Source organism: Schistocerca serialis, chromosome 9 (assembly GCF_023864345.2).
Source record: "Schistocerca serialis cubense isolate TAMUIC-IGC-003099 chromosome 9, iqSchSeri2.2, whole genome shotgun sequence".
Classification (NCBI taxonomy): Eukaryota; Metazoa; Arthropoda; class Insecta; order Orthoptera; family Acrididae; genus Schistocerca; species Schistocerca serialis.
In genome coordinates this window covers 445529098-445544983 of record NC_064646.1, presented here as the reverse complement: position 1 = coordinate 445544983, position 15886 = coordinate 445529098, and the positions used below count along the sequence as shown (strand labels likewise).

The 15886-nt window shown below is 52.8% G+C and overlaps 45 non-coding genes across 45 annotated transcripts; 22 read left to right on the top strand and 23 right to left on the bottom strand.

Annotated features, from left to right (window-relative positions):
- Positions 1-306: 306 nt before the first annotated feature.
- Positions 307-378, bottom strand: Trnam-cau (transfer RNA methionine (anticodon CAU)). The gene has a single exon. It is a non-coding gene; the product is annotated as a tRNA-Met (tRNA).
- Positions 379-665: 287 nt separating this feature from the next.
- Trnar-acg (transfer RNA arginine (anticodon ACG)) lies at positions 666-738 on the bottom strand. The gene has a single exon. It is a non-coding gene; the product is annotated as a tRNA-Arg (tRNA).
- Positions 739-1116: 378 nt separating this feature from the next.
- On the top strand, positions 1117-1208 carry Trnai-uau (transfer RNA isoleucine (anticodon UAU)). The gene is given in 2 exon segments: positions 1117-1154; positions 1173-1208. It is a non-coding gene; the product is annotated as a tRNA-Ile (tRNA).
- Positions 1209-1315: 107 nt separating this feature from the next.
- Positions 1316-1387, top strand: Trnad-guc (transfer RNA aspartic acid (anticodon GUC)). Its single transcript has one exon. It is a non-coding gene; the product is annotated as a tRNA-Asp (tRNA).
- A 605-nt stretch (positions 1388-1992) lies between these two features.
- Trnar-acg (transfer RNA arginine (anticodon ACG)) lies at positions 1993-2065 on the bottom strand. Its single transcript has one exon. It is a non-coding gene; the product is annotated as a tRNA-Arg (tRNA).
- A 378-nt stretch (positions 2066-2443) lies between these two features.
- Trnai-uau (transfer RNA isoleucine (anticodon UAU)) lies at positions 2444-2535 on the top strand. Its single transcript is given in 2 exon segments — positions 2444-2481; positions 2500-2535. It is a non-coding gene; the product is annotated as a tRNA-Ile (tRNA).
- A 424-nt stretch (positions 2536-2959) lies between these two features.
- Positions 2960-3031, bottom strand: Trnam-cau (transfer RNA methionine (anticodon CAU)). The gene has a single exon. It is a non-coding gene; the product is annotated as a tRNA-Met (tRNA).
- A 287-nt stretch (positions 3032-3318) lies between these two features.
- On the bottom strand, positions 3319-3391 carry Trnar-acg (transfer RNA arginine (anticodon ACG)). The gene has a single exon. It is a non-coding gene; the product is annotated as a tRNA-Arg (tRNA).
- Positions 3392-3770: 379 nt separating this feature from the next.
- Trnai-uau (transfer RNA isoleucine (anticodon UAU)) lies at positions 3771-3862 on the top strand. The gene is given in 2 exon segments: positions 3771-3808; positions 3827-3862. It is a non-coding gene; the product is annotated as a tRNA-Ile (tRNA).
- A 107-nt stretch (positions 3863-3969) lies between these two features.
- Positions 3970-4041, top strand: Trnad-guc (transfer RNA aspartic acid (anticodon GUC)). The gene has a single exon. It is a non-coding gene; the product is annotated as a tRNA-Asp (tRNA).
- A 245-nt stretch (positions 4042-4286) lies between these two features.
- On the bottom strand, positions 4287-4358 carry Trnam-cau (transfer RNA methionine (anticodon CAU)). The gene has a single exon. It is a non-coding gene; the product is annotated as a tRNA-Met (tRNA).
- A 288-nt stretch (positions 4359-4646) lies between these two features.
- Positions 4647-4719, bottom strand: Trnar-acg (transfer RNA arginine (anticodon ACG)). Its single transcript has one exon. It is a non-coding gene; the product is annotated as a tRNA-Arg (tRNA).
- Positions 4720-5097: 378 nt separating this feature from the next.
- On the top strand, positions 5098-5189 carry Trnai-uau (transfer RNA isoleucine (anticodon UAU)). Its single transcript is given in 2 exon segments — positions 5098-5135; positions 5154-5189. It is a non-coding gene; the product is annotated as a tRNA-Ile (tRNA).
- A 107-nt stretch (positions 5190-5296) lies between these two features.
- Positions 5297-5368, top strand: Trnad-guc (transfer RNA aspartic acid (anticodon GUC)). Its single transcript has one exon. It is a non-coding gene; the product is annotated as a tRNA-Asp (tRNA).
- Positions 5369-5613: 245 nt separating this feature from the next.
- Positions 5614-5685, bottom strand: Trnam-cau (transfer RNA methionine (anticodon CAU)). The gene has a single exon. It is a non-coding gene; the product is annotated as a tRNA-Met (tRNA).
- Positions 5686-5974: 289 nt separating this feature from the next.
- Positions 5975-6047, bottom strand: Trnar-acg (transfer RNA arginine (anticodon ACG)). The gene has a single exon. It is a non-coding gene; the product is annotated as a tRNA-Arg (tRNA).
- Positions 6048-6425: 378 nt separating this feature from the next.
- On the top strand, positions 6426-6517 carry Trnai-uau (transfer RNA isoleucine (anticodon UAU)). The gene is given in 2 exon segments: positions 6426-6463; positions 6482-6517. It is a non-coding gene; the product is annotated as a tRNA-Ile (tRNA).
- A 107-nt stretch (positions 6518-6624) lies between these two features.
- Positions 6625-6696, top strand: Trnad-guc (transfer RNA aspartic acid (anticodon GUC)). Its single transcript has one exon. It is a non-coding gene; the product is annotated as a tRNA-Asp (tRNA).
- A 245-nt stretch (positions 6697-6941) lies between these two features.
- Trnam-cau (transfer RNA methionine (anticodon CAU)) lies at positions 6942-7013 on the bottom strand. The gene has a single exon. It is a non-coding gene; the product is annotated as a tRNA-Met (tRNA).
- A 284-nt stretch (positions 7014-7297) lies between these two features.
- Positions 7298-7374, bottom strand: Trnar-acg (transfer RNA arginine (anticodon ACG)). Its single transcript has one exon. It is a non-coding gene; the product is annotated as a tRNA-Arg (tRNA).
- A 379-nt stretch (positions 7375-7753) lies between these two features.
- Trnai-uau (transfer RNA isoleucine (anticodon UAU)) lies at positions 7754-7845 on the top strand. Its single transcript is given in 2 exon segments — positions 7754-7791; positions 7810-7845. It is a non-coding gene; the product is annotated as a tRNA-Ile (tRNA).
- Positions 7846-7952: 107 nt separating this feature from the next.
- Positions 7953-8024, top strand: Trnad-guc (transfer RNA aspartic acid (anticodon GUC)). The gene has a single exon. It is a non-coding gene; the product is annotated as a tRNA-Asp (tRNA).
- Positions 8025-8269: 245 nt separating this feature from the next.
- On the bottom strand, positions 8270-8341 carry Trnam-cau (transfer RNA methionine (anticodon CAU)). Its single transcript has one exon. It is a non-coding gene; the product is annotated as a tRNA-Met (tRNA).
- A 287-nt stretch (positions 8342-8628) lies between these two features.
- Positions 8629-8701, bottom strand: Trnar-acg (transfer RNA arginine (anticodon ACG)). The gene has a single exon. It is a non-coding gene; the product is annotated as a tRNA-Arg (tRNA).
- Positions 8702-9079: 378 nt separating this feature from the next.
- Trnai-uau (transfer RNA isoleucine (anticodon UAU)) lies at positions 9080-9171 on the top strand. The gene is given in 2 exon segments: positions 9080-9117; positions 9136-9171. It is a non-coding gene; the product is annotated as a tRNA-Ile (tRNA).
- A 107-nt stretch (positions 9172-9278) lies between these two features.
- On the top strand, positions 9279-9350 carry Trnad-guc (transfer RNA aspartic acid (anticodon GUC)). The gene has a single exon. It is a non-coding gene; the product is annotated as a tRNA-Asp (tRNA).
- Positions 9351-9595: 245 nt separating this feature from the next.
- Positions 9596-9667, bottom strand: Trnam-cau (transfer RNA methionine (anticodon CAU)). The gene has a single exon. It is a non-coding gene; the product is annotated as a tRNA-Met (tRNA).
- A 287-nt stretch (positions 9668-9954) lies between these two features.
- On the bottom strand, positions 9955-10027 carry Trnar-acg (transfer RNA arginine (anticodon ACG)). Its single transcript has one exon. It is a non-coding gene; the product is annotated as a tRNA-Arg (tRNA).
- A 378-nt stretch (positions 10028-10405) lies between these two features.
- On the top strand, positions 10406-10497 carry Trnai-uau (transfer RNA isoleucine (anticodon UAU)). Its single transcript is given in 2 exon segments — positions 10406-10443; positions 10462-10497. It is a non-coding gene; the product is annotated as a tRNA-Ile (tRNA).
- Positions 10498-10604: 107 nt separating this feature from the next.
- On the top strand, positions 10605-10676 carry Trnad-guc (transfer RNA aspartic acid (anticodon GUC)). Its single transcript has one exon. It is a non-coding gene; the product is annotated as a tRNA-Asp (tRNA).
- A 245-nt stretch (positions 10677-10921) lies between these two features.
- Trnam-cau (transfer RNA methionine (anticodon CAU)) lies at positions 10922-10993 on the bottom strand. The gene has a single exon. It is a non-coding gene; the product is annotated as a tRNA-Met (tRNA).
- A 287-nt stretch (positions 10994-11280) lies between these two features.
- On the bottom strand, positions 11281-11353 carry Trnar-acg (transfer RNA arginine (anticodon ACG)). The gene has a single exon. It is a non-coding gene; the product is annotated as a tRNA-Arg (tRNA).
- Positions 11354-11731: 378 nt separating this feature from the next.
- Positions 11732-11823, top strand: Trnai-uau (transfer RNA isoleucine (anticodon UAU)). The gene is given in 2 exon segments: positions 11732-11769; positions 11788-11823. It is a non-coding gene; the product is annotated as a tRNA-Ile (tRNA).
- Positions 11824-11930: 107 nt separating this feature from the next.
- Trnad-guc (transfer RNA aspartic acid (anticodon GUC)) lies at positions 11931-12002 on the top strand. The gene has a single exon. It is a non-coding gene; the product is annotated as a tRNA-Asp (tRNA).
- A 245-nt stretch (positions 12003-12247) lies between these two features.
- Trnam-cau (transfer RNA methionine (anticodon CAU)) lies at positions 12248-12319 on the bottom strand. The gene has a single exon. It is a non-coding gene; the product is annotated as a tRNA-Met (tRNA).
- Positions 12320-12606: 287 nt separating this feature from the next.
- On the bottom strand, positions 12607-12679 carry Trnar-acg (transfer RNA arginine (anticodon ACG)). Its single transcript has one exon. It is a non-coding gene; the product is annotated as a tRNA-Arg (tRNA).
- Positions 12680-13057: 378 nt separating this feature from the next.
- On the top strand, positions 13058-13149 carry Trnai-uau (transfer RNA isoleucine (anticodon UAU)). The gene is given in 2 exon segments: positions 13058-13095; positions 13114-13149. It is a non-coding gene; the product is annotated as a tRNA-Ile (tRNA).
- Positions 13150-13256: 107 nt separating this feature from the next.
- Trnad-guc (transfer RNA aspartic acid (anticodon GUC)) lies at positions 13257-13328 on the top strand. The gene has a single exon. It is a non-coding gene; the product is annotated as a tRNA-Asp (tRNA).
- A 245-nt stretch (positions 13329-13573) lies between these two features.
- Positions 13574-13645, bottom strand: Trnam-cau (transfer RNA methionine (anticodon CAU)). Its single transcript has one exon. It is a non-coding gene; the product is annotated as a tRNA-Met (tRNA).
- Positions 13646-13932: 287 nt separating this feature from the next.
- On the bottom strand, positions 13933-14005 carry Trnar-acg (transfer RNA arginine (anticodon ACG)). Its single transcript has one exon. It is a non-coding gene; the product is annotated as a tRNA-Arg (tRNA).
- Positions 14006-14383: 378 nt separating this feature from the next.
- Trnai-uau (transfer RNA isoleucine (anticodon UAU)) lies at positions 14384-14475 on the top strand. The gene is given in 2 exon segments: positions 14384-14421; positions 14440-14475. It is a non-coding gene; the product is annotated as a tRNA-Ile (tRNA).
- A 107-nt stretch (positions 14476-14582) lies between these two features.
- Trnad-guc (transfer RNA aspartic acid (anticodon GUC)) lies at positions 14583-14654 on the top strand. The gene has a single exon. It is a non-coding gene; the product is annotated as a tRNA-Asp (tRNA).
- A 245-nt stretch (positions 14655-14899) lies between these two features.
- Positions 14900-14971, bottom strand: Trnam-cau (transfer RNA methionine (anticodon CAU)). Its single transcript has one exon. It is a non-coding gene; the product is annotated as a tRNA-Met (tRNA).
- A 287-nt stretch (positions 14972-15258) lies between these two features.
- On the bottom strand, positions 15259-15331 carry Trnar-acg (transfer RNA arginine (anticodon ACG)). Its single transcript has one exon. It is a non-coding gene; the product is annotated as a tRNA-Arg (tRNA).
- A 378-nt stretch (positions 15332-15709) lies between these two features.
- On the top strand, positions 15710-15801 carry Trnai-uau (transfer RNA isoleucine (anticodon UAU)). Its single transcript is given in 2 exon segments — positions 15710-15747; positions 15766-15801. It is a non-coding gene; the product is annotated as a tRNA-Ile (tRNA).
- Positions 15802-15886: the final 85 nt, after the last annotated feature.

Here is a 15886-nt window from a genome sequence, read left to right as displayed (position 1 = left end):
ATAGTGGTTAGTATCCCCGCCTGTCACGCGGGAGACCGGGGTTCGATTCCCCGCCGGGGAGATGCGATTTTTATCTCACAAACCTGTTCGAGTGTTGCGCGTATGGGGGTCGTAAGAGCATTAACTTTGCGATCGTGGAGTGTAGTTGGTGCGAAATCTTAAAAAATGCTACATCTTAGGAAGTGGTTCTCGCATTCTTCACACTTCAGAATTACGGGGTTTGCTGTTAACGCTGAATTAAAGCACCCCAGCCGACGCTGTGGGCGTAATAATCGAGCTCGACACAGTCCGCAAAAGAAATAATTTTAGCAGAGCGTGGTTTCGATCCACGGACCTCTGGGTTATGGGCCCAGCACGCTTCCACTGCGCCACTCTGCTGGCTGGGGTTGCGCCGGCTCTGCGCCACGTGACGTGGGACACTTGGAAAGTGTTGTCTGCGTCGCTTTCACACGCCTGTATTTAATTGCGTATCATCTCCTACAGCTCTCAGCTTGACTTGTCTCGACTTTGCTCGACTGACGCTACGCTGACGCTTGCAGGCAGCGATATTTACCACGATCGACTCGACATGCAGCTGCGAGATGCACAGGAGCAACAAAGCACTCCACGATGCGGCGACATACGAAATCCACTGGCCAGCTACGCGTCGGCAACTAACAAAATGCCGACCCTGCCAGGATTCGAACCTGGAATCTTCTGATCCGTAGTCAGACGCGTTATCCGTTGCGCCACAGGGCCAGTGGCAGCATTTCTTTCTACGAGACAAGTGCAATTCGCTAAGAAACGTGTTCTCCATGGCTGAGCAAGCTCCCAAGGAAGGTACCTCTCGTCCAGCTGCGTGGCCGCAGTGCGCCTGCAGAGCTTAGAGCTTGCCACGCATCTGCTCTCGCTGTTCGACAGGTAGCAGAAGGCAAGGCGCGCGTTTTCCCGCGTTTTCTCGACGACCAGAGCCGGTTGATGTGCATGTAAGCGTAGCATATGAAACAAGAATAGCACGAAGCATTGGTAGTCAGGTGCCAAAGTCGCAGTATGGCATCAGGTGGCGATCGTATGTTTCTGTGGCCACCACTGGTTTGCAGCAAAGTGAATACCGCTAACTGAGAGCACTGTGTTGTAGCCCCAGTGGCGCAATTGGTTAGCGCACGGTACTTATAAGGCAGTAGCCGTGAGCAATGCCGGGGTTGTGAGTTCGAGCCTCACCTGGGGCATACTTTTAATTCTTAGCAGCTGTCTCTGACAGCAACAGGAGGCTAGGTTTGAGATGTATCAGCTATTTGAGTAACATAATTGTGCATTCGAGACGCTAGCTGCGTCTTCCTCGGTAGTATAGTGGTTAGTATCCCCGCCTGTCACGCGGGAGACCGGGGTTCGATTCCCCGCCGGGGAGATGCGATTTTTATCTCACAAACCTGTTCGAGTGTTGCGCGTATGGGGGTCGTAAGAGCATTAACTTTGCGGTCGTGGAGTGTAGTTGGTGCGAAATCTTAAAAAATGCTACATCTTAGGAAGTGGTTCTCGCATTCTTCACACTTCAGAATTACGGGGTTTGCTGTTAACGCTGAATCAAAGCACCCCAGCCGACGCTGTGGGCGTAATAATCGAGCTCGACACAGTCCGCAAAAGAAATAATTTTAGCAGAGCGTGGTTTCGATCCACGGACCTCTGGGTTATGGGGCCCAGCACGCTTCCACTGCGCCACTCTGCTGGCTGGGGTTGCGCCGGCTCTGCGCCACGTGACGTGGGACACTTGGAAAGTGTTGTCTGCGTCGCTTTCACACGCCTGTATTTAATTGCGTATCATCTCCTACAGCTCTCAGCTTGACTTGTCTCGACTTTGCTCGACTGACGCTACGCTGACGCTTGCAGGCAGCGATATTTACCACGATCGACTCGACATGCAGCTGCGAGATGCACAGGAGCAACAAAGCACTCCACGATGCGGCGACATACGAAATCCACTGGCCAGCTACGCGTCGGCAACTAACAAAATGCCGACCCTGCCAGGATTCGAACCTGGAATCTTCTGATCCGTAGTCAGACGCGTTATCCGTTGCGCCACAGGGCCAGTGGCAGCATTTCTTTCTACGAGACAAGTGCAATTCGCTAAGAAACGTGTTCTCCATGGCTGAGCAAGCTCCCAAGGAAGGTACCTCTCGTCCAGCTGCGTGGCCGCAGTGCGCCTGCAGAGCTTAGAGCTTGCCACGCATCTGCTCTCGCTGTTCGACAGGTAGCAGAAGGCAAGGCGCGCGTTTTCCCGCGTTTTCTCGACGACCAGAGCCGGTTGATGTGCATGTAAGCGTAGCATATGAAACAAGAATAGCACGAAGCATTGGTAGTCAGGTGCCAAAGTCGCAGTATGGCATCAGGTGGCGATCGTATGTTTCTGTGGCCACCACTGGTTTGCAGCAAAGTGAATACCGCTAACTGAGAGCACTGTGTTGTAGCCCCAGTGGCGCAATTGGTTAGCGCACGGTACTTATAAGGCAGTAGCCGTGAGCAATGCCGGGGTTGTGAGTTCGAGCCTCACCTGGGGCATACTTTTAATTCTTAGCAGCTGTCTCTGACAGCAACAGGAGGCTAGGTTTGAGATGTATCAGCTATTTGAGTAACATAATTGTGCATTCGAGACGCTAGCTGCGTCTTCCTCGGTAGTATAGTGGTTAGTATCCCCGCCTGTCACGCGGGAGACCTGGGTTCGATTTCCCGCCGGGGAGATGCGATTTTTATCTCACAAACCTGTTCGAGTGTTGCGCGTATGGGGGTCGTAAGAGCATTAACTTTGCGGTCGTGGAGTGTAGTTGGTGCGAAATCTTAAAAAATGCTACATCTTAGGAAGTGGTTCTCGCATTCTTCACACTTCAGAATTACGGGGTTTGCTGTTAACGCTGAATCAAAGCACCCCAGCCGACGCTGTGGGCGTAATAATCGAGCTCGACACAGTCCGCAAAAGAAATAATTTTAGCAGAGCGTGGTTTCGATCCACGGACCTCTGGGTTATGGGCCCAGCACGCTTCCACTGCGCCACTCTGCTGGCTGGGGTTGCGCCGGCTCTGCGCCACGTGACGTGGGACACTTGGAAAGTGTTGTCTGCGTCGCTTTCACACGCCTGTATTTAATTGCGTATCATCTCCTACAGCTCTCAGCTTGACTTGTCTCGACTTTGCTCGACTGACGCTACGCTGACGCTTGCAGGCAGCGATATTTACCACGATCGACTCGACATGCAGCTGCGAGATGCACAGGAGCAACAAAGCACTCCACGATGCGGCGACATACGAAATCCACTGGCCAGCTACGCGTCGGCAACTAACAAAATGCCGACCCTGCCAGGATTCGAACCTGGAATCTTCTGATCCGTAGTCAGACGCGTTATCCGTTGCGCCACAGGGCCAGTGGCAGCATTTCTTTCTACGAGACAAGTGCAATTCGCTAAGAAACGTGTTCTCCATGGCTGAGCAAGCTCCCAAGGAAGGTACCTCTCGTCCAGCTGCGTGGCCGCAGTGCGCCTGCAGAGCTTAGAGCTTGCCACGCATCTGCTCTCGCTGTTCGACAGGTAGCAGAAGGCAAGGGCGCGCGTTTTCCCGCGTTTTCTCGACGACCAGAGCCGGTTGATGTGCATGTAAGCGTAGCATATGAAACAAGAATAGCACGAAGCATTGGTAGTCAGGTGCCAAAGTCGCAGTATGGCATCAGGTGGCGATCGTATGTTTCTGTGGCCACCACTGGTTTGCAGCAAAGTGAATACCGCTAACTGAGAGCACTGTGTTGTAGCCCCAGTGGCGCAATTGGTTAGCGCACGGTACTTATAAGGCAGTAGCCGTGAGCAATGACGGGGTTGTGAGTTCGAGCCTCACCTGGGGCATACTTTTAATTCTTAGCAGCTGTCTCTGACAGCAACAGGAGGCTAGGTTTGAGATGTATCAGCTATTTGAGTAACATAATTGTGCATTCGAGACGCTAGCTGCGTCTTCCTCGGTAGTATAGTGGTTAGTATCCCCGCCTGTCACGCGGGAGACCGGGGTTCGATTCCCCGCCGGGGAGATGCGATTTTTATCTCACAAACCTGTTCGAGTGTTGCGCGTATGGGGGTCGTAAGAGCATTAACTTTGCGATCGTGGAGTGTAGTTGGTGCGAAATCTTAAAAAATGCTACATCTTAGGAAGTGGTTCTCGCATTCTTCACACTTCAGAATTACGGGGTTTGCTGTTAACGCTGAATCAAAGCACCCCAGCCGACGCTGTGGGCGTAATAATCGAGCTCGACACAGTCCGCAAAAGAAATAATTTTAGCAGAGCGTGGTTTCGATCCACGGACCTCTGGGTTATGGGCCCAGCACGCTTCCACTGCGCCACTCTGCTGGCTGGGGTTGCGCCGGCTCTGCGCCACGTGACGTGGGACACTTGGAAAGTGTTGTCTGCGTCGCTTTCACACGCCTGTATTTAATTGCGTATCATCTCCTACAGCTCTCAGCTTGACTTGTCTCGACTTTGCTCGACTGGACGCTACGCTGACGCTTGCAGGCAGCGATATTTACCACGATCGACTCGACATGCAGCTGCGAGATGCACAGGAGCAACAAAGCACTCCACGATGCGGCGACATACGAAATCCACTGGCCAGCTACGCGTCGGCAACTAACAAAATGCCGACCCTGCCAGGATTCGAACCTGGAATCTTCTGATCCGTAGTCAGACGCGTTATCCGTTGCGCCACAGGGCCAGTGGCAGCATTTCTTTCTACGAGACAAGTGCAATTCGCTAAGAAACGTGTTCTCCATGGCTGAGCAAGCTCCCAAGGAAGGTACCTCTCGTCCAGCTGCGTGGCCGCAGTGCGCCTGCAGAGCTTAGAGCTTGCCACGCATCTGCTCTCGCTGTTCGACAGGTAGCAGAAGGCAAGGCGCGCGTTTTCCCGCGTTTTCTCGACGACCAGAGCCGGTTGATGTGCATGTAAGCGTAGCATATGAAACAAGAATAGCACGAAGCATTGGTAGTCAGGTGCCAAAGTCGCAGTATGGCATCAGGTGGCGATCGTATGTTTCTGTGGCCACCACTGGTTTGCAGCAAAGTGAATACCGCTAACTGAGAGCACTGTGTTGTAGCCCCAGTGGCGCAATTGGTTAGCGCACGGTACTTATAAGGCAGTAGCCGTGAGCAATGCCGGGGTTGTGAGTTCGAGCCTCACCTGGGGCATACTTTTAATTCTTAGCAGCTGTCTCTGACAGCAACAGGAGGCTAGGTTTGAGATGTATCAGCTATTTGAGTAACATAATTGTGCATTCGAGACGCTAGCTGCGTCTTCCTCGGTAGTATAGTGGTTAGTATCCCCGCCTGTCACGCGGGAGACCTGGGTTCGATTCCCCGCCGGGGAGATGCGATTTTTATCTCACAAACCTGTTCGAGTGTTGCGCGTATGGGGGTCGTAAGAGCATTAACTTTGCGGTCGTGGAGTGTAGTTGGTGCGAAATCTTAAAAAATGCTACATCTTAGGAAGTGGTTCTCGCATTCTTCACACTTCAGAATTACGGGGTTTGCTGTTAACGCTGAATCAAAGCACCCCAGCCGACGCTGTGGGCGTAATAATCGAGCTCGACACAGTCCGCAAAAGAAATAATTTTAGCAGAGCGTGGTTTCGATCCACGGACCTCTGGGTTATGGGCCCAGCACGCTTCCACTGCGCCACTCTGCTGGCTGGGGTTGCGCCGGCTCTGCGCCACGTGACGTGGGGACACTTGGAAAGTGTTGTCCTGCGTCGCTTTCACACGCCTGTATTTAATTGCGTATCATCTCCTACAGCTCTCAGCTTGACTTGTCTCGACTTTGCTCGACTGACGCTACGCTGACGCTTGCAGGCAGCGATATTTACCACGATCGACTCGACATGCAGCTGCGAGATGCACAGGAGCAACAAAGCACTCCACGATGCGGCGACATACGAAATCCACTGGCCAGCTACGCGTCGGCAACTAACAAAATGCCGACCCTGCCAGGATTCGAACCTGGAATCTTCTGATCCGTAGTCAGACGCGTTATCCGTTGCGCCACAGGGCCAGTGGCAGCATTTCTTTCTACGAGACAAGTGCAATTCGCTAAGAAACGTGTTCTCCATGGCTGAGCAAGCTCCCAAGGAAGGTACCTCTCGTCCAGCTGCGTGGCCGCAGTGCGCCTGCAGAGCTTAGAGCTTGCCACGCATCTGCTCTCGCTGTTCGACAGGTAGCAGAAGGCAAGGCGCGCGTTTTCCCGCGTTTTCTCGACGACCAGAGCCGGTTGATGTGCATGTAAGCGTAGCATATGAAACAAGAATAGCACGAAGCATTGGTAGTCAGGTGCCAAAGTCGCAGTATGGCATCAGGTGGCGATCGTATGTTTCTGTGGCCACCACTGGTTTGCAGCAAAGTGAATACCGCTAACTGAGAGCACTGTGTTGTAGCCCCAGTGGCGCAATTGGTTAGCGCACGGTACTTATAAGGCAGTAGCCGTGAGCAATGACGGGGTTGTGAGTTCGAGCCTCACCTGGGGCATACTTTTAATTCTTAGCAGCTGTCTCTGACAGCAACAGGAGGCTAGGTTTGAGATGTATCAGCTATTTGAGTAACATAATTGTGCATTCGAGACGCTAGCTGCGTCTTCCTCGGTAGTATAGTGGTTAGTATCCCCGCCTGTCACGCGGGAGACCGGGGTTCGATTCCCCGCCGGGGAGATGCGATTTTTATCTCACAAACCTGTTCGAGTGTTGCGCGTATGGGGGTCGTAAGAGCATTAACTTTGCGATCGTGGAGTGTAGTTGGTGCGAAATCTTAAAAAATGCTACATCTTAGGAAGTGGTTCTCGCATTCTTCACACTTCAGAATTACGGGGTTTGCTGTTAACGCTGAATCAAAGCACCCCAGCCGACGCTGTGGGCGTAATAATCGAGCTCGACACAGTCCGCAAAAGAAATAATTTTAGCAGAGCGTGGTTTCGATCCACGGACCTCTGGGTTATGGGCCCAGCACGCTTCCACTGCGCCACTCTGCTGGCTGGGGTTGCGCCGGCTCTGCGCCACGTGACGTGGGACACTTGGAAAGTGTTGTCTGCGTCGCTTTCACACGCCTGTATTTAATTGCGTATCATCTCCTACAGCTCTCAGCTTGACTTGTCTCGACTTTGCTCGACTGACGCTACGCTGACGCTTGCAGGCAGCGATATTTACCACGATCGACTCGACATGCAGCTGCGAGATGCACAGGAGCAACAAAGCACTCCACGATGCGGCGACATACGAAATCCACTGGCCAGCTACGCGTCGGCAACTAACAAAATGCCGACCCTGCCCAGGATTCGAACCTGGAATCTTCTGATCCGTAGTCAGACGCGTTATCCGTTGCGCCACAGGGGCCAGTGGCAGCATTTCTTTCTACGAGACAAGTGCAATTCGCTAAGAAACGTGTTCTCCATGGCTGAGCAAGCTCCCAAGGAAGGTACCTCTCGTCCAGCTGCGTGGCCGCAGTGCGCCTGCAGAGCTTAGAGCTTGCCACGCATCTGCTCTCGCTGTTCGACAGGTAGCAGAAGGCAAGGCGCGCGTTTTCCCGCGTTTTCTCGACGACCAGAGCCGGTTGATGTGCATGTAAGCGTAGCATATGAAACAAGAATAGCACGAAGCATTGGTAGTCAGGTGCCAAAGTCGCAGTATGGCATCAGGTGGCGATCGTATGTTTCTGTGGCCACCACTGGTTTGCAGCAAAGTGAATACCGCTAACTGAGAGCACTGTGTTGTAGCCCCAGTGGCGCAATTGGTTAGCGCACGGTACTTATAAGGCAGTAGCCGTGAGCAATGCCGGGGTTGTGAGTTCGAGCCTCACCTGGGGCATACTTTTAATTCTTAGCAGCTGTCTCTGACAGCAACAGGAGGCTAGGTTTGAGATGTATCAGCTATTTGAGTAACATAATTGTGCATTCGAGACGCTAGCTGCGTCTTCCTCGGTAGTATAGTGGTTAGTATCCCCGCCTGTCACGCGGGAGACCTGGGTTCGATTCCCCGCCGGGGAGATGCGATTTTTATCTCACAAACCTGTTCGAGTGTTGCGCGTATGGGGGTCGTAAGAGCATTAACTTTGCGATCGTGGAGTGTAGTTGGTGCGAAATCTTAAAAAATGCTACATCTTAGGAAGTGGTTCTCGCATTCTTCACACTTCAGAATTACGGGGTTTGCTGTTAACGCTGAATCAAAGCACCCCAGCCGACGCTGTGGGCGTAATAATCGAGCTCGACACAGTCCGCAAAAGAAATAATTTTAGCAGAGCGTGGTTTCGATCCACGGACCTCTGGGTTATGGGCCCAGCACGCTTCCACTGCGCCACTCTGCTGGCTGGGGTTGCGCCGGCTCTGCGCCACGTGACGTGGGACACTTGGAAAGTGTTGTCTGCGTCGCTTTCACACGCCTGTATTTAATTGCGTATCATCTCCTACAGCTCTCAGCTTGACTTGTCTCGACTTTGCTCGACTGACGCTACGCTGACGCTTGCAGGCAGCGATATTTACCACGATCGACTCGACATGCAGCTGCGAGATGCACAGGAGCAACAAAGCACTCCACGATGCGGCGACATACGAAATCCACTGGCCAGCTACGCGTCGGCAACTAACAAAATGCCGACCCTGCCAGGATTCGAACCTGGAATCTTCTGATCCGTAGTCAGACGCGTTATCCGTTGCGCCACAGGGCCAGTGGCAGCATTTCTTTCTACGAGACAAGTGCAATTCGCTAAGAAACGTGTTCTCCATGGCTGAGCAAGCTCCCAAGGAAGGTACCTCTCGTCCAGCTGCGTGGCCGCAGTGCGCCTGCAGAGCTTAGAGCTTGCCACGCATCTGCTCTCGCTGTTCGACAGGTAGCAGAAGGCAAGGCGCGCGTTTTCCCGCGTTTTCTCGACGACCAGAGCCGGTTGATGTGCATGTAAGCGTAGCATATGAAACAAGAATAGCACGAAGCATTGGTAGTCAGGTGCCAAAGTCGCAGTATGGCATCAGGTGGCGATCGTATGTTTCTGTGGCCACCACTGGTTTGCAGCAAAGTGAATACCGCTAACTGAGAGCACTGTGTTGTAGCCCCAGTGGCGCAATTGGTTAGCGCACGGTACTTATAAGGCAGTAGCCGTGAGCAATGCCGGGGTTGTGAGTTCGAGCCTCACCTGGGGCATACTTTTAATTCTTAGCAGCTGTCTCTGACAGCAACAGGAGGCTAGGTTTGAGATGTATCAGCTATTTGAGTAACATAATTGTGCATTCGAGACGCTAGCTGCGTCTTCCTCGGTAGTATAGTGGTTAGTATCCCCGCCTGTCACGCGGGAGACCGGGGTTCGATTCCCCGCCGGGGAGATGCGATTTTTATCTCACAAACCTGTTCGAGTGTTGCGCGTATGGGGGTCGTAAGAGCATTAACTTTGCGGTCGTGGAGTGTAGTTGGTGCGAAATCTTAAAAAATGCTACATCTTAGGAAGTGGTTCTCGCATTCTTCACACTTCAGAATTACGGGGTTTGCTGTTAACGCTGAATCAAAGCACCCCAGCCGACGCTGTGGGCGTAATAATCGAGCTCGACACAGTCCGCAAAAGAAATAATTTTAGCAGAGCGTGGTTTCGATCCACGGACCTCTGGGTTATGGGCCCAGCACGCTTCCACTGCGCCACTCTGCTGGCTGGGGTTGCGCCGGCTCTGCGCCACGTGACGTGGGACACTTGGAAAGTGTTGTCTGCGTCGCTTTCACACGCCTGTATTTAATTGCGTATCATCTCCTACAGCTCTCAGCTTGACTTGTCTCGACTTTGCTCGACTGACGCTACGCTGACGCTTGCAGGCAGCGATATTTACCACGATCGACTCGACATGCAGCTGCGAGATGCACAGGAGCAACAAAGCACTCCACGATGCGGCGACATACGAAATCCACTGGCCAGCTACGCGTCGGCAACTAACAAAATGCCGACCCTGCCAGGATTCGAACCTGGAATCTTCTGATCCGTAGTCAGACGCGTTATCCGTTGCGCCACAGGGCCAGTGGCAGCATTTCTTTCTACGAGACAAGTGCAATTCGCTAAGAAACGTGTTCTCCATGGCTGAGCAAGCTCCCAAGGAAGGTACCTCTCGTCCAGCTGCGTGGCCGCAGTGCGCCTGCAGAGCTTAGAGCTTGCCACGCATCTGCTCTCGCTGTTCGACAGGTAGCAGAAGGCAAGGCGCGCGTTTTCCCGCGTTTTCTCGACGACCAGAGCCGGTTGATGTGCATGTAAGCGTAGCATATGAAACAAGAATAGCACGAAGCATTGGTAGTCAGGTGCCAAAGTCGCAGTATGGCATCAGGTGGCGATCGTATGTTTCTGTGGCCACCACTGGTTTGCAGCAAAGTGAATACCGCTAACTGAGAGCACTGTGTTGTAGCCCCAGTGGCGCAATTGGTTAGCGCACGGTACTTATAAGGCAGTAGCCGTGAGCAATGCCGGGGTTGTGAGTTCGAGCCTCACCTGGGGCATACTTTTAATTCTTAGCAGCTGTCTCTGACAGCAACAGGAGGCTAGGTTTGAGATGTATCAGCTATTTGAGTAACATAATTGTGCATTCGAGACGCTAGCTGCGTCTTCCTCGGTAGTATAGTGGTTAGTATCCCCGCCTGTCACGCGGGAGACCTGGGTTCGATTCCCCGCCGGGGAGATGCGATTTTTATCTCACAAACCTGTTCGAGTGTTGCGCGTATGGGGGTCGTAAGAGCATTAACTTTGCGGTCGTGGAGTGTAGTTGGTGCGAAATCTTAAAAAATGCTACATCTTAGGAAGTGGTTCTCGCATTCTTCACACTTCAGAATTACGGGGTTTGCTGTTAACGCTGAATCAAAGCACCCCAGCCGACGCTGTGGGCGTAATAATCGAGCTCGACACAGTCCGCAAAAGAAATAATTTTAGCAGAGCGTGGTTTCGATCCACGGACCTCTGGGTTATGGGCCCAGCACGCTTCCACTGCGCCACTCTGCTGGCTGGGGTTGCGCCGGCTCTGCGCCACGTGACGTGGGACACTTGGAAAGTGTTGTCTGCGTCGCTTTCACACGCCTGTATTTAATTGCGTATCATCTCCTACAGCTCTCAGCTTGACTTGTCTCGACTTTGCTCGACTGACGCTACGCTGACGCTTGCAGGCAGCGATATTTACCACGATCGACTCGACATGCAGCTGCGAGATGCACAGGAGCAACAAAGCACTCCACGATGCGGCGACATACGAAATCCACTGGCCAGCTACGCGTCGGCAACTAACAAAATGCCGACCCTGCCAGGATTCGAACCTGGAATCTTCTGATCCGTAGTCAGACGCGTTATCCGTTGCGCCACAGGGCCAGTGGCAGCATTTCTTTCTACGAGACAAGTGCAATTCGCTAAGAAACGTGTTCTCCATGGCTGAGCAAGCTCCCAAGGAAGGTACCTCTCGTCCAGCTGCGTGGCCGCAGTGCGCCTGCAGAGCTTAGAGCTTGCCACGCATCTGCTCTCGCTGTTCGACAGGTAGCAGAAGGCAAGGCGCGCGTTTTCCCGCGTTTTCTCGACGACCAGAGCCGGTTGATGTGCATGTAAGCGTAGCATATGAAACAAGAATAGCACGAAGCATTGGTAGTCAGGTGCCAAAGTCGCAGTATGGCATCAGGTGGCGATCGTATGTTTCTGTGGCCACCACTGGTTTGCAGCAAAGTGAATACCGCTAACTGAGAGCACTGTGTTGTAGCCCCAGTGGCGCAATTGGTTAGCGCACGGTACTTATAAGGCAGTAGCCGTGAGCAATGACGGGGTTGTGAGTTCGAGCCTCACCTGGGGCATACTTTTAATTCTTAGCAGCTGTCTCTGACAGCAACAGGAGGCTAGGTTTGAGATGTATCAGCTATTTGAGTAACATAATTGTGCATTCGAGACGCTAGCTGCGTCTTCCTCGGTAGTATAGTGGTTAGTATCCCCGCCTGTCACGCGGGAGACCGGGGTTCGATTCCCCGCCGGGGAGATGCGATTTTTATCTCACAAACCTGTTCGAGTGTTGCGCGTATGGGGGTCGTAAGAGCATTAACTTTGCGATCGTGGAGTGTAGTTGGTGCGAAATCTTAAAAAATGCTACATCTTAGGAAGTGGTTCTCGCATTCTTCACACTTCAGAATTACGGGGTTTGCTGTTAACGCTGAATCAAAGCACCCCAGCCGACGCTGTGGGCGTAATAATCGAGCTCGACACAGTCCGCAAAAGAAATAATTTTAGCAGAGCGTGGTTTCGATCCACGGACCTCTGGGTTATGGGCCCAGCACGCTTCCACTGCGCCACTCTGCTGGCTGGGGTTGCGCCGGCTCTGCGCCACGTGACGTGGGACACTTGGAAAGTGTTGTCTGCGTCGCTTTCACACGCCTGTATTTAATTGCGTATCATCTCCTACAGCTCTCAGCTTGACTTGTCTCGACTTTGCTCGACTGACGCTACGCTGACGCTTGCAGGCAGCGATATTTACCACGATCGACTCGACATGCAGCTGCGAGATGCACAGGAGCAACAAAGCACTCCACGATGCGGCGACATACGAAATCCACTGGCCAGCTACGCGTCGGCAACTAACAAAATGCCGACCCTGCCAGGATTCGAACCTGGAATCTTCTGATCCGTAGTCAGACGCGTTATCCGTTGCGCCACAGGGCCAGTGGCAGCATTTCTTTCTACGAGACAAGTGCAATTCGCTAAGAAACGTGTTCTCCATGGCTGAGCAAGCTCCCAAGGAAGGTACCTCTCGTCCAGCTGCGTGGCCGCAGTGCGCCTGCAGAGCTTAGAGCTTGCCACGCATCTGCTCTCGCTGTTCGACAGGTAGCAGAAGGCAAGGCGCGCGTTTTCCCGCGTTTTCTCGACGACCAGAGCCGGTTGATGTGCATGTAAGCGTAGCATATGAAACAAGAATAGCACGAAGCATTGGTAGTCAGGTGCCAAAGTCGCAGTATGGCATCAGGTGGCGATCGTATGTTTCTGTGGCCACCACTGGTTTGCAGCAAAGTGAATACCGCTAACTGAGAGCACTGTGTTGTAGCCCCAGTGGCGCAATTGGTTAGCGCACGGTACTTATAAGGCAGTAGCCGTGAGCAATGCCGGGGTTGTGAGTTCGAGCCTCACCTGGGGCATACTTTTAATTCTTAGCAGCTGTCTCTGACAGCAACAGGAGGCTAGGTTTGAGATGTATCAGCTATTTGAGTAACATAATTGTGCATTCGAGACGCTAGCTGCGTCTTCCTCGGTAGTATAGTGGTTAGTATCCCCGCCTGTCACGCGGGAGACCTGGGTTCGATTCCCCGCCGGGGAGATGCGATTTTTATCTCACAAACCTGTTCGAGTGTTGCGCGTATGGGGGTCGTAAGAGCATTAACTTTGCGATCGTGGAGTGTAGTTGGTGCGAAATCTTAAAAAATGCTACATCTTAGGAAGTGGTTCTCGCATTCTTCACACTTCAGAATTACGGGGTTTGCTGTTAACGCTGAATCAAAGCACCCCAGCCGACGCTGTGGGCGTAATAATCGAGCTCGACACAGTCCGCAAAAGAAATAATTTTAGCAGAGCGTGGTTTCGATCCACGGACCTCTGGGTTATGGGCCCAGCACGCTTCCACTGCGCCACTCTGCTGGCTGGGGTTGCGCCGGCTCTGCGCCACGTGACGTGGGACACTTGGAAAGTGTTGTCTGCGTCGCTTTCACACGCCTGTATTTAATTGCGTATCATCTCCTACAGCTCTCAGCTTGACTTGTCTCGACTTTGCTCGACTGACGCTACGCTGACGCTTGCAGGCAGCGATATTTACCACGATCGACTCGACATGCAGCTGCGAGATGCACAGGAGCAACAAAGCACTCCACGATGCGGCGACATACGAAATCCACTGGCCAGCTACGCGTCGGCAACTAACAAAATGCCGACCCTGCCAGGATTCGAACCTGGAATCTTCTGATCCGTAGTCAGACGCGTTATCCGTTGCGCCACAGGGCCAGTGGCAGCATTTCTTTCTACGAGACAAGTGCAATTCGCTAAGAAACGTGTTCTCCATGGCTGAGCAAGCTCCCAAGGAAGGTACCTCTCGTCCAGCTGCGTGGCCGCAGTGCGCCTGCAGAGCTTAGAGCTTGCCACGCATCTGCTCTCGCTGTTCGACAGGTAGCAGAAGGCAAGGCGCGCGTTTTCCCGCGTTTTCTCGACGACCAGAGCCGGTTGATGTGCATGTAAGCGTAGCATATGAAACAAGAATAGCACGAAGCATTGGTAGTCAGGTGCCAAAGTCGCAGTATGGCATCAGGTGGCGATCGTATGTTTCTGTGGCCACCACTGGTTTGCAGCAAAGTGAATACCGCTAACTGAGAGCACTGTGTTGTAGCCCCAGTGGCGCAATTGGTTAGCGCACGGTACTTATAAGGCAGTAGCCGTGAGCAATGACGGGGTTGTGAGTTCGAGCCTCACCTGGGGCATACTTTTAATTCTTAGCAGCTGTCTCTGACAGCAACAGGAGGCTAGGTTTGAGATGTATCAGCTATTTGAGTAACATAATTGTGCATTCGAGACGCTAGCTGCGTCTTCCTCGGTAGTATAGTGGTTAGTATCCCCGCCTGTCACGCGGGAGACCGGGGTTCGATTCCCCGCCGGGGAGATGCGATTTTTATCTCACAAACCTGTTCGAGTGTTGCGCGTATGGGGGTCGTAAGAGCATTAACTTTGCGATCGTGGAGTGTAGTTGGTGCGAAATCTTAAAAAATGCTACATCTTAGGAAGTGGTTCTCGCATTCTTCACACTTCAGAATTACGGGGTTTGCTGTTAACGCTGAATTAAAGCACCCCAGCCGACGCTGTGGGCGTAATAATCGAGCTCGACACAGTCCGCAAAAGAAATAATTTTAGCAGAGCGTGGTTTCGATCCACGGACCTCTGGGTTATGGGCCCAGCACGCTTCCACTGCGCCACTCTGCTGGCTGGGGTTGCGCCGGCTCTGCGCCACGTGACGTGGGACACTTGGAAAGTGTTGTCTGCGTCGCTTTCACACGCCTGTATTTAATTGCGTATCATCTCCTACAGCTCTCAGCTTGACTTGTCTCGACTTTGCTCGACTGACGCTACGCTGACGCTTGCAGGCAGCGATATTTACCACGATCGACTCGACATGCAGCTGCGAGATGCACAGGAGCAACAAAGCACTCCACGATGCGGCGACATACGAAATCCACTGGCCAGCTACGCGTCGGCAACTAACAAAATGCCGACCCTGCCAGGATTCGAACCTGGAATCTTCTGATCCGTAGTCAGACGCGTTATCCGTTGCGCCACAGGGCCAGTGGCAGCATTTCTTTCTACGAGACAAGTGCAATTCGCTAAGAAACGTGTTCTCCATGGCTGAGCAAGCTGCCAAGGAAGGTACCTCTCGTCCAGCTGCGTGGCCGCAGTGCGCCTGCAGAGCTTAGAGCTTGCCACGCATCTGCTCTCGCTGTTCGACAGGTAGCAGAAGGCAAGGCGCGCGTTTTCCCGCGTTTTCTCGACGACCAGAGCCGGTTGATGTGCATGTAAGCGTAGCATATGAAACAAGAATAGCACGAAGCATTGGTAGTCAGGTGCCAAAGTCGCAGTATGGCATCAGGTGGCGATCGTATGTTTCTGTGGCCACCACTGGTTTGCAGCAAAGTGAATACCGCTAACTGAGAGCACTGTGTTGTAGCCCCAGTGGCGCAATTGGTTAGCGCACGGTACTTATAAGGCAGTAGCCGTGAGCAATGACGGGGTTGTGAGTTCGAGCCTCACCTGGGGCATACTTTTAATTCTTAGCAGCTGTCTCTGACAGCAACAGGAGGCTAGGTTTGAGATGTATCAGCTATTTGAGTAACATAATTGTGC